The following is a 10,220-nucleotide window of genomic DNA, read 5'->3' as shown; positions in this document are numbered from 1 at the left end:
AGCTACTGAACCATATAAGGGATGGAAGTTTATAAGGCTTTAGTTGTTCTTGTGTGCAAGATCTTTCTGGCCCAAGGTAAACCGCGGTAGGTCTACCGAGCGCTTTGTTCTCAGTAAGCGTTACCTATCTCTAGTCGTAGGGGTTCTTACTGGCCATAGCCTCATCGGAATCCATGTTATATGGTTAAAAAATCTTACCGTACGCTAGCTGTAGAAGCTGCATGGAGAAGGATGAGGTCGAATCATCTCATCACTTTCTTCTGGAATGCCCCGCCTTTGAGAGATCAAGAAAGAGATTTCTTGGATCTCACTCTTGCGAGTATATAGCGAATATATAAGTTAAAAATCTCTGCAGATTTGTAGTAGGTTCAGGGCGCTTTGTCAACTCATAAATGCTAATCTAGGTCGGATCCACGCTTCACAAAGGACTGTCTTTTAAAGTCCTTACAACCTACAACCTAGTTGTCCTTGAGAAGAGAAGAATTCACTTTTTCATTGCCCGAGTAACACCCGTTGTTAAAGGAAGAAATCTTTGGGTTTCCCTAGATTTTAAACTTATTCCGAGACAAATTTGCCTACAACTACATATTAAGGTTTGGCTCTGAGGTCCCAACTGAATTTTATATTGACAGAGCTGGATTCACCCATATTCTCCACTAAACTAAACTACAGCCCGAACTAATGATTTCTTATGATTTTATTAACGAAAAATCTTCACCTTGATCTTCTCTCTAGTCCCACAGTTATCTAACTGTGTTTCACTAAACAAATAACTATAGTTTTTTATTTATAGGTGTATCATCTAGATATTTGTATATTTACGGCTATCTTTTATACTACCAATTTCTAAGCGTTCACAACAAAACTTGCCACAAATGCTATCACATTTCTCCTTCACCTACATTCGGTTTTTATTATAGTTTTATCAAGCGAAGCGCAAAGCAATGATTTTCAGATCATTGATTCGTTTGCTTTGCAAATTTTATTCAACAATAAAAATGCTGGAAACAAAACATGTAAACAACAAAACAACAAAGATACGGAGAACTTAGACGACGACAAGCAGCAATCAGCATTGAACAAGTTAGTGGATTTCTGGACTGGCAAGCGAATGCGAATGCGCTAACAATGCGTGCAACAGCAAAGCTTAAATGGCTTTAAATCGTTTCACAAAAGAATGCCATAACGGTACAACCGAACAACCAACATAGAAAAAGTGAAAAAGTCTCAACCGAACAAGCGATTCATAATTGGCAGACCGAGTGTGCCAGCGTGGAGCAACTGACCGGGGTATATCCCCACTCATACATACATACAATCGACTGACCGTGTCCACGCGACGGGCGGTCACCGTTCCGGTTCATTTGCGCAATTCGAAAACAAAACAACAATGTTAATCTGCAAATAAAATGTGTGTGTGTGTGTGTGTGTGTTCGCCTGCAATCAGCCTTGTTGAAATTGCTGAACCAGCACCGGCAACTTCCTTTCGTAGGGCAACTGCAGGCTTTATCCTTCCATACACGCTTCATGCTTACTCAACTATTTTTCCTTACAACAAATACAAGATTTTTATTCTTTTGCTTTTGTTTTTCTTTTTATCTTTGCCCTTTGCAAAGTTTTCACTGTGCAGCATTTCAACGCTGTGTGTTTTTCACTTTATCAGCGGCAAATATAAACAGCTGAGACGATTGAATTGAGACACACTCGATGTGTGCTCAGCTCATCGCAGTTGGACGCCTTGAGCGGAATACTTGGCGTGCGCGTTCTTGCGAATGGTGTTCACACGGTGTAGTTTGTTGTAGACTGAAGGTCAACTTGGGTGTTCGTTTATCCAAAGAAATATATCTCACTCAATCCATATAGGCAGTAAGACTATTGTTTAATGTGTTAAAGGTTCCAAAGGAAAGCAAACGATTTTTTTAACCAAAATGAATCTGGATAACATAGGGTATTTCCAACGGCATCGTTATTCATCCCGAATTCAGAACCCGCAATTTTATGTCAGATTAAGTGCCAATGTGAAAGAAATCTGAAAATTTTAATTATACTAGTTCAAATAAGACATCGGTTTAATGCCGGTCTGCTAGCTGTCCATGGCATGACAAGATCGAAACTATGGCGGAAGATTATTGTGACTTTAGTTCGGTAAAGAAATAACAGATATTTTACTCAAAAGAGTTATATCATCTACTATTAATGTAATGTCTCGTCCCATCTCAATGAAGTCGTTTTCTACTACCTCTGCTAATTTAGTTCATTGCTCTATCTAAAATGAATACGCTTGCGAAACTGTATTCCGAAATTCAGATGAATAGAATGTGGTTAATCCGAAAAGTCGTTTGTTCCCTAAAACGCTGAGTAGTAACAACGGGTTGATTCATATTATCTTTTATCACAAACTAGAGTAATACAATCCTACTACGTAATATAGTTTGGGTCTACATTCGAAATACAATCCCACCACTGTTGGAAGATATAGTGGGTCCATCGATTGTTATGGTATAGTTCCTAAAAAATAATCAATTAAACATAGTTTTTCTGAAATAAAGATTTGGAGGTTTAGCAAAAGACCTTACAAGAGAGTTTTTGGATCATCGAGGAAAAACACTAATCCGCGAGGCTTAAGCTGTTGAGTAGTTTAACTTACTAAACCGCTGGATTTAATAAGATTCCGAAACACAAAAATTACATTTCATAATCACGTCACCGAAGTGATTTAAAGCTGAACTACTCTAAATCGACTCTGATTGCCATCTGTTGGTCACATATGTTTAATCAGAGTGGATTTTCACTACAAACTGTCAAAAAAAAGTCACAACTTTGGTCAACAGCTGGGAAGAGTGTTTATTTATAGCTAGTAGGTGCTGGCTGAGGTTGGCTTTCTGAAGAAGAAGAAACTATTTTTAAAACCTATCAGTATAATATTAAATAAATTACTTTGGAATATATTTTAAACTAAAGCCAATGAATGACAATAAAAAATTAATCAATTTTTACAATAACTCATAATTTGTGTTTTTATAGTTTCACAGCAGAAACTTTGCTAGCTAACACTACAAAAACACTCTTACTCAGTCAAAAACAGCTGATTTATAACTCTCCAACGGCATTGAGAACAGGGTAGTTTTATGAAGCGTTTAAATCTAATCTAATCACATCAAATTTTCTGTCGGAACATGATATAACCTAAGCGGTTGCTACAAACAAAGGTTATCATAATAATGATGAATATCATAATAAAACAAGTAAGGAAGGGCTGAGTTCGGATGTAACCGAACATTTTATACTCTCGCAATTTATTTATTTAACTTTATTTATATTATATAATACACAATTTGACCCACATATTCGTCATATATATTGTATAAAGTCCATTGAAAGTTGGAATCCATAAGATTAGGTTAGAAGCACCGAGGTGCTCGTGTTCGATATATGGGGCCTAAAAACCAATGGTCCGATTTGGGCGATTTTTAGAATGGGGCTGCCACACTATATACATAGTATTTGTGCAAAGTTCTGCACCGATATCTTCACTAGTGCTTACTTTATATATTGTAAAGTAATCAATTCAGATTGTCTTCAAAGTTCTGGTATATAGGAAGTAGGCGTGGTTGTGAAGCGATTTGACCTATTTTCACAACATATCATTGGGATGTAAGGAAACTATTACAAACCAAGTTTCATTGAAATCGGTCGAGTTGTTCCTGAGATATGGTTTTTGACCCATAAGTGGGCGACGCCACGCCCATTTTCCATTTTGTAAAAAAATCTGAGTGCAGCTTCCATCTGCCATTTTATGTGAAATTTAGTGTTTCTGACGTTTTCCGTTAGTGAGTTAACCCACTTTTAGTAATTTTCAACCAAACTTTTGTATGGGAGGTGGGCGTGGTTATGATCCGATTTCTTTCATTGTTGGACTGTATTAAGAAGTGGCTAAAAAAACGACTGCTGAAAGTTTGGTTTCTATAGCTCTATTGGTTTGCGAGATATGTACAAAAAACTTAGTAGGGGGCGTTGCCCCAAAAAAATTACATCCAAATATGCCCCTTCATAGTGCGATCCTTCATACCAAATTTTATTTCCATAGCTTTTTTTATGGCTTAGTTATGGCACTTTATGTGTTTTCGGTTTTCGCCATTTTGTGGGCGTGGCAGTGGTCCGATTTTGCTCATTTTCGAAAGCAACCTACCTATGGTGCCAAGAAATAAGTGTGCCAAGTTTAATCAAGATATCTTAATTTTTACTCAAGTTACAGCTTGCACAGACGGACGGACGGACGGACGGACAGACAGACATTCGGATTTGAACTCCACTCTTCACCCTGATCACTTTGGTATATATAACCCTATATCTAACTCGTTTAGTTTTGGGTGTTACAAACAACCGTTATGTGAACAAAACTATAATACTCTCTCGAGAGTATACAAATTTTGATAATTGGAAGCTCGAAAACCGCGAAATTTTTAATTTTAAAATTCCTGTTAATTTTTGAACACGTACTTTTGAAAAGTTGGGTAAAATATCAGTCATGAAGATGTACCCTAAAGATTTAAAAAATATAAAAAATCTTCCATTAACAATTATATAATATGTTAGATTTGTGTAATAAGTCGTTTTATTCTCCACCTCAGACATCTTATGATTGGTGTTTTAAGGAGCTATACCAGTGTAACACATGGAAAATTAGGCGATTTTCGGGAATTTTTTTAAAAGAAAGTACTCGATCAAATGTTTCGAAGTTTTTTGAACATAATAAGGTATGTATGTTTTCATCAAAATTTTAAGTTTTTCATTATTACTATTTTTTTGAAGGTGCCAAAACAAAGTTCCCCAACTGCTGACCTGATTCCGGCCGAATGAGTAGCTGAAACAAAAAAATTCAAAAAGTTTATTAACACGTTGCCTGCCAAGCGGTTTTGACGAAAACCTTCCCAGGGTACCAAGCACGTTTTGTGTTATAAACTGGTGTAAATCGGGAATATATAATATTTAATTTTTTACTGTTCCCGAAGGTTTTTGCGGCTTGTTTCGGGTTTTTAAGGATTTTTTTATTTTAGCGATTTTGTGCGACGTGTCACTGTCCAAATGGTACGAAAATGTGACGAGCAGTCCTTTATTGTTATATGTTTTATTTTATGTTTGCTTTTATTCTATAAAATTATTTTAATTTATTAAAATGCCAGACAAAGTTGAATATCGAACAACCTCTGTCGTTTTTCACGTAATTTTTTTTTTTTTGTTTTTTAAAGCCAAATTGACAATTTTCAAGCAATGAAAAATATCGTAGATCATTGTGTAGTAAATATATTCAAGAATACGTAGTTTAAATTTATAAATCGGTCAATTTCTCATTGAGTTATAGTGTCAGCAATTTCGAAAAATGTCGTTTCGATAAAAACGCGCTTAAAGTTCAACTATAGAGGTTTATACCTTATTCAAGATATGATTTACCAATATTACCGATTTCAGAGGATGTTTTTGAAAGTATAAACTATCGAATAAACACAATTTTTGAAAATGTCACACTGGTATAGTATGTTAAAGAATAAGATAGTATAAATGAACCCATAATAACTAACTGATTCAATTTTGTTGATTATACAATGAATTTTATAAAGAATGGCGCTAGCTTGGGAGTATAATGTTCCAATATAACAAAGAAGATCACACAAAATTCGAAATGGCTTGATGAATATTTTTCCAGCTCTATGCGAAGCGAAGCAACCATGTGCTAAATCCGTACACTGAAACATCGAATACGATGGAATGGCAATTCTGAAGGCACTGCTGGGGATAAATATATATAATTCTTTTTTGATTTCCCTTCCATATACTCTTTAAAAAGTGAGCGATTACTTTATCTACACTTCCACAGAAGACGAAAGCTTTCAACTTTTTTTTTTTAATCTTACCTCAAGCATAGCATATAATGGTGTGCTAAACAAATTAGTAAATAAGCCTGTGGGCTTTTAACACAAAAGCGACATATTGCACTCACACCAACAACACATATATGCACATGTATGTATATACATATGTATATATATGGACAACAACCAATATCAATGGAACACAGGGCAGTGCAGAGCAGGTGCACTTTTGTGGCTTTACGCCCTTTATCCGCTAGTAGATTTGTTTACATGCCCATAAATATACAAATGGCATGCATGAATACGCATCAATGTATGCAGTGAGTTGAGTAAAGCAAAAAGGGTTGAAAGCGAAAAAAGGAAGAGACACACACACATACACAGAGCAGCGGCACGTAGAGAGTACGCACGCATTATGACACATGCAAATTAATTTATTTCGCTTTTTTTACACATTCCACCACCCTTAAGGACTTGAAGTACACCTTCTTTTCCTTGCACATATGTGCAAATTTACAGTTATATGGGTGAAGGTATGTATTTGCATACGCAGCAGGCGTTCGGCTTAACTGAAATAAATCCATGCTTCCGCTTGAATGCCAGTACTGGCGCTGACTCCGGCGCCAGCAATGAATAACGTAAACAAAAAGACACAAATCGGAAGTATGAGTGGCGTATAAAAGAAACAACAACAATAGCAAACAATAAAACAGCAGCAAACAGGTTAAAAATACGAGAGACATGTGTATTAACAGCAACAAAAAACTAATTCCCTAATTGCAGCGACGAAGTGAAAAAAATCTCTTCCGTTCTTTTATGCTACACTCTTGGTAAATCCCGTTGCTTGCTGTGAAGAAGATGTTTTTTGTTGGCGCCTCACGGTGGTGCCACCACAAGTCGTGTGTGCGGAAACAGATTGGAATAATTTAGCATTTGCAATTGGCACGCATATGCGTGTGACATACATACAGATACTCACACACTGACACACACACTCACACTCTCTCACAGAGATACCCACATATTCGAATGTACATATGTATATAAGAGTATATAAGGAGAAGCATGTGTGAGTTTGGCGCGTGGCATTTATTATGCATGCGTTATTTCTTGTTGGTGTCTCAAAACTCGTGTTAATACCAACAACAAAAAAAAACAAAAACAAAAGTACTACAAATTAAACAACAACAACCAAAAAATCATTAATGCGAAATTTGTACGCTACAAAGCTTTTGTTTTACGTTCAAGCTTCTTTGTGTGTGTGCATTCATTAAAAACCGAAAACGTGCCTCTGGGCTGCTAGTTGTTGACACCAACTCGAAGTCAAAAGGCAGATGTCAAATTGCTTGGCATGTGTGGAATTGTATGCTGACAGCTGAGTAAGTTTAGACAAGTGTTTATTACAAAAGGATGCCAAACGGTTGAATGCACTTGTAAATATCATCGCTTCTTAGTTACGTATGTCACTTGTTAATTGGTTTATCGTACAGAGAATCATCGATATTTTTCTTTACAAACACTGGAATATTTATGCAGTATAATTGAACTTTGGGAGACAGAATTTGCATGTGAAGGTCAGAAATTGTAGAGAAAAAGCATTCATTTTTCTTTTTATAACACCATGCTCGCACAACAAACTCGAGTTTAATATTGATTTTGGTGTTTAGCTTAAACACTACTCCGAAAGGTGAGTTAGAGAGATAAAGAAAATGGAAACATTTTTATAGTAAATTTTTGTTCTTAAACTCGCATTAAACACCACACCTTTTTTAGTGTTTACAGAAATACAATTTTTTAGCCTAATGTTATGCGACCTAAAACAAATCGAATTAAGCCGAAATTTATTTAATCAACTCTCGAGTCATGACAATTTTTCATAAACACAAAATGTTTAACTCGAGTTTATTATTACTTTTGGTATTTAGCCGTTAGTTAGTATTAGACTGCTTAAAAAGGGAGCAATTTTTTAATTTCTTAAACTCACACAAAACACTAAAATTTTTAGTGTTTAAGGAAGTACAAGTTTATGGTCTAATGCTAAGTTTCAAAGTTTAAACATATTAAATTCAGTATTTATGAAATCAACACTCGATGTGAAGTCATGACAATTTTTCATATAAATAAAATGTTTAACTCGAGTTTATTATTACTTTTGGTGCTTAACATTAATTACTACAATAAACTCGGAGTTAAAATTAATTATTTACAAAACTTACTTTATTATTCATATACTCGCATTAAACACTACACATTTTAAGTGTTTACGGACATATAACTTTTTGACTGGCTGTTGTGATACAGAAAGTATATTTTTATTTCACACAGAATTTATTAAATAAAAACGCACTTTAGAATCACAAAGGTTTTTCATAAACACTAAACATTTAACTCCAGTTTATTACTGTTTTTAGAGTTTAACATAAAGTTCTGCCACAAACACGGAGTTAAATAAAGTTATTTACATAGAAAAAACTATTCTTTTCTTATACTATCACAGGATACCAAAAAAAATACCCTGTGAACTCGGCAAAGTCATATCTTGAATAGTTTTTGAATGACAGTGTTCTAAAGAGTGACCGCTGACAGGAATAAACCGCAATAGGTGAAATTGATGATATCATAGCTCAACGGTAAAATCACCGACTTCAAACTAAAACTGAGTATTATTCAATATATATTTTTGATTGGTTGAAAATTGTTAATTTGGCATTAAAAAACGACAATTTTTTACCTAAAACAACGACACTTTTTCAGAACTACGTCATTTTGTTAATTTTTGATATTTTTCAAAAATCGTGGCTTATTGTATATATAGGAAATATTTTCCACTTTAATAATCTTTTTGACTTTTTGTGTTTCAGCTACTCATTCGGCCAGAATCATGACAGCAATTGGGAAATTTTTTTTTGGCGCTTCCGAAGACAGCACATTTCTCTGTAAGTTTCCAATATTTTTGTAAAAAAAATTTAAAATATAGCTGAAAATATACTTTATTAAGTCCAAAAAACTTCGAAACATTCAATCGAGTACTTTCTTAAAAAAAAAAAAATCACGAAATTCGCTTAATTTTTCATGAATTACATTGGTATAGCTCCTTAATATTTAGTATTTATTACTGAAGTCCTTTTGGTTATAAAGTTAGACGTTTTGGCATGTCGCAATCATTTACAGAATCTATTTAAAATTTAACCATTTAACAAATAAAAACTGTGATAAAAAGTTATAACTGTATTATTGTATGTATTGTTATAACTGTATCTCATGAACAACAAAGCTTAAACTCGAACTTCATATTTTTATACTCTCGCAACTTGTTGCACAGAGTTTAATAGTTTTGTTCACCTAACGGTTGTTTGTGTCACCAAGAAATATAAAAGTTAGATATGGGGTTATATATACATAAATGTTCAGGATGACGAGTGGATTTGAAATCCGGATGTCTGTCCGTCCGTCTGTCCGTGCAAGCGATAACTTGAGTAAAAATTAAGATATCTTAATGAAACTTGGAACACATATTCCTTGGCATCCTGAGGAGGTTGCTTTCGAAAATGGGCAAAATCGGTCCACTGCCACAATATATAAAGTAAGCACTAGTGAAGATATCGGAACAGAACTTTGTATAAATACTGCATTTATAGTGTGGCAGCCCCTTTCTAAAAATCGCTGTAATCGGACCATAGGTTTTCAAGGCCCCGTATATCGAACATGAGGACCTCGGTGCTTCTAACCTAATATTATGGTTTCCCACTTTCAATGGACTTACAATATACATATATGACGAATATGTGGGTCGAATTATGTATTATATAAGATGTATAAAGTTAAATTAATAAATTGCGAGAGTATAAAATGTTCGGTTACACCCGAACTTAGCCCCTCCTTACTTGTTTATGGAATTATTATATTTAGGAAGATATATACGATTTTTTTTATTTAACCCAAAATTTATTATAAAGACGCCCCAATAAAAGTTATTCAATTTGTTTATAAACAAAAAAATTAAACTCGATTTTATTTTTGAGTTAAGAGTTTAGCCTAAAACTCTCCTAACAAACAAGAGTTTAAGGAGAGTATTTTAATTTCAGAATTCTTAAACACGTATTTAACACCAGAAAATTTAGAGTTTACGGATACATACATACATATATTATTACTGGTAACATTGATTTTCTGAAAAAAAATTCTATACAACCAAGAATTATATTAAATAAACGCATATAATCATAATAATGAAAGCATATACTGGGGGCTGTAAAATATATTGTACTTCTTGAGTATTATCAGTTTTACTAAAAAAAAATCGCTTAACAATTGATATTCATTCCGATATGATACCCAATGACTCATCTT

The 10,220-nt window shown here is 34.2% G+C and overlaps 1 long non-coding RNA gene across 2 annotated transcripts; it reads left to right on the top strand.

The window, feature by feature from the left end:
- Positions 1–5,279: 5,279 nt before the first annotated feature.
- On the top strand, positions 5,280–8,874 carry LOC128922036 (uncharacterized). 2 transcript variants are annotated; one of them, XR_008471308.1, is made up of 5 exons: positions 5,280–5,533; positions 5,619–6,593; positions 6,654–7,557; positions 8,368–8,500; positions 8,732–8,874. It is a non-coding gene; the product is annotated as an uncharacterized LOC128922036 (long non-coding RNA). The 2 variants fall into 2 exon arrangements; XR_008471307.1 differs by having other exon boundaries at positions 5,619–7,557.
- Positions 8,875–10,220: the final 1,346 nt, after the last annotated feature.

The sequence above is a fragment of the Zeugodacus cucurbitae genome, chromosome 5 (assembly GCF_028554725.1).
Source record: "Zeugodacus cucurbitae isolate PBARC_wt_2022May chromosome 5, idZeuCucr1.2, whole genome shotgun sequence".
In the NCBI taxonomy this organism is placed as follows: Eukaryota; Metazoa; Arthropoda; class Insecta; order Diptera; family Tephritidae; genus Zeugodacus; species Zeugodacus cucurbitae.
Note: the sequence above shows the minus strand (reverse complement) of the source record. Positions and strands in the feature narration are given on the sequence as shown.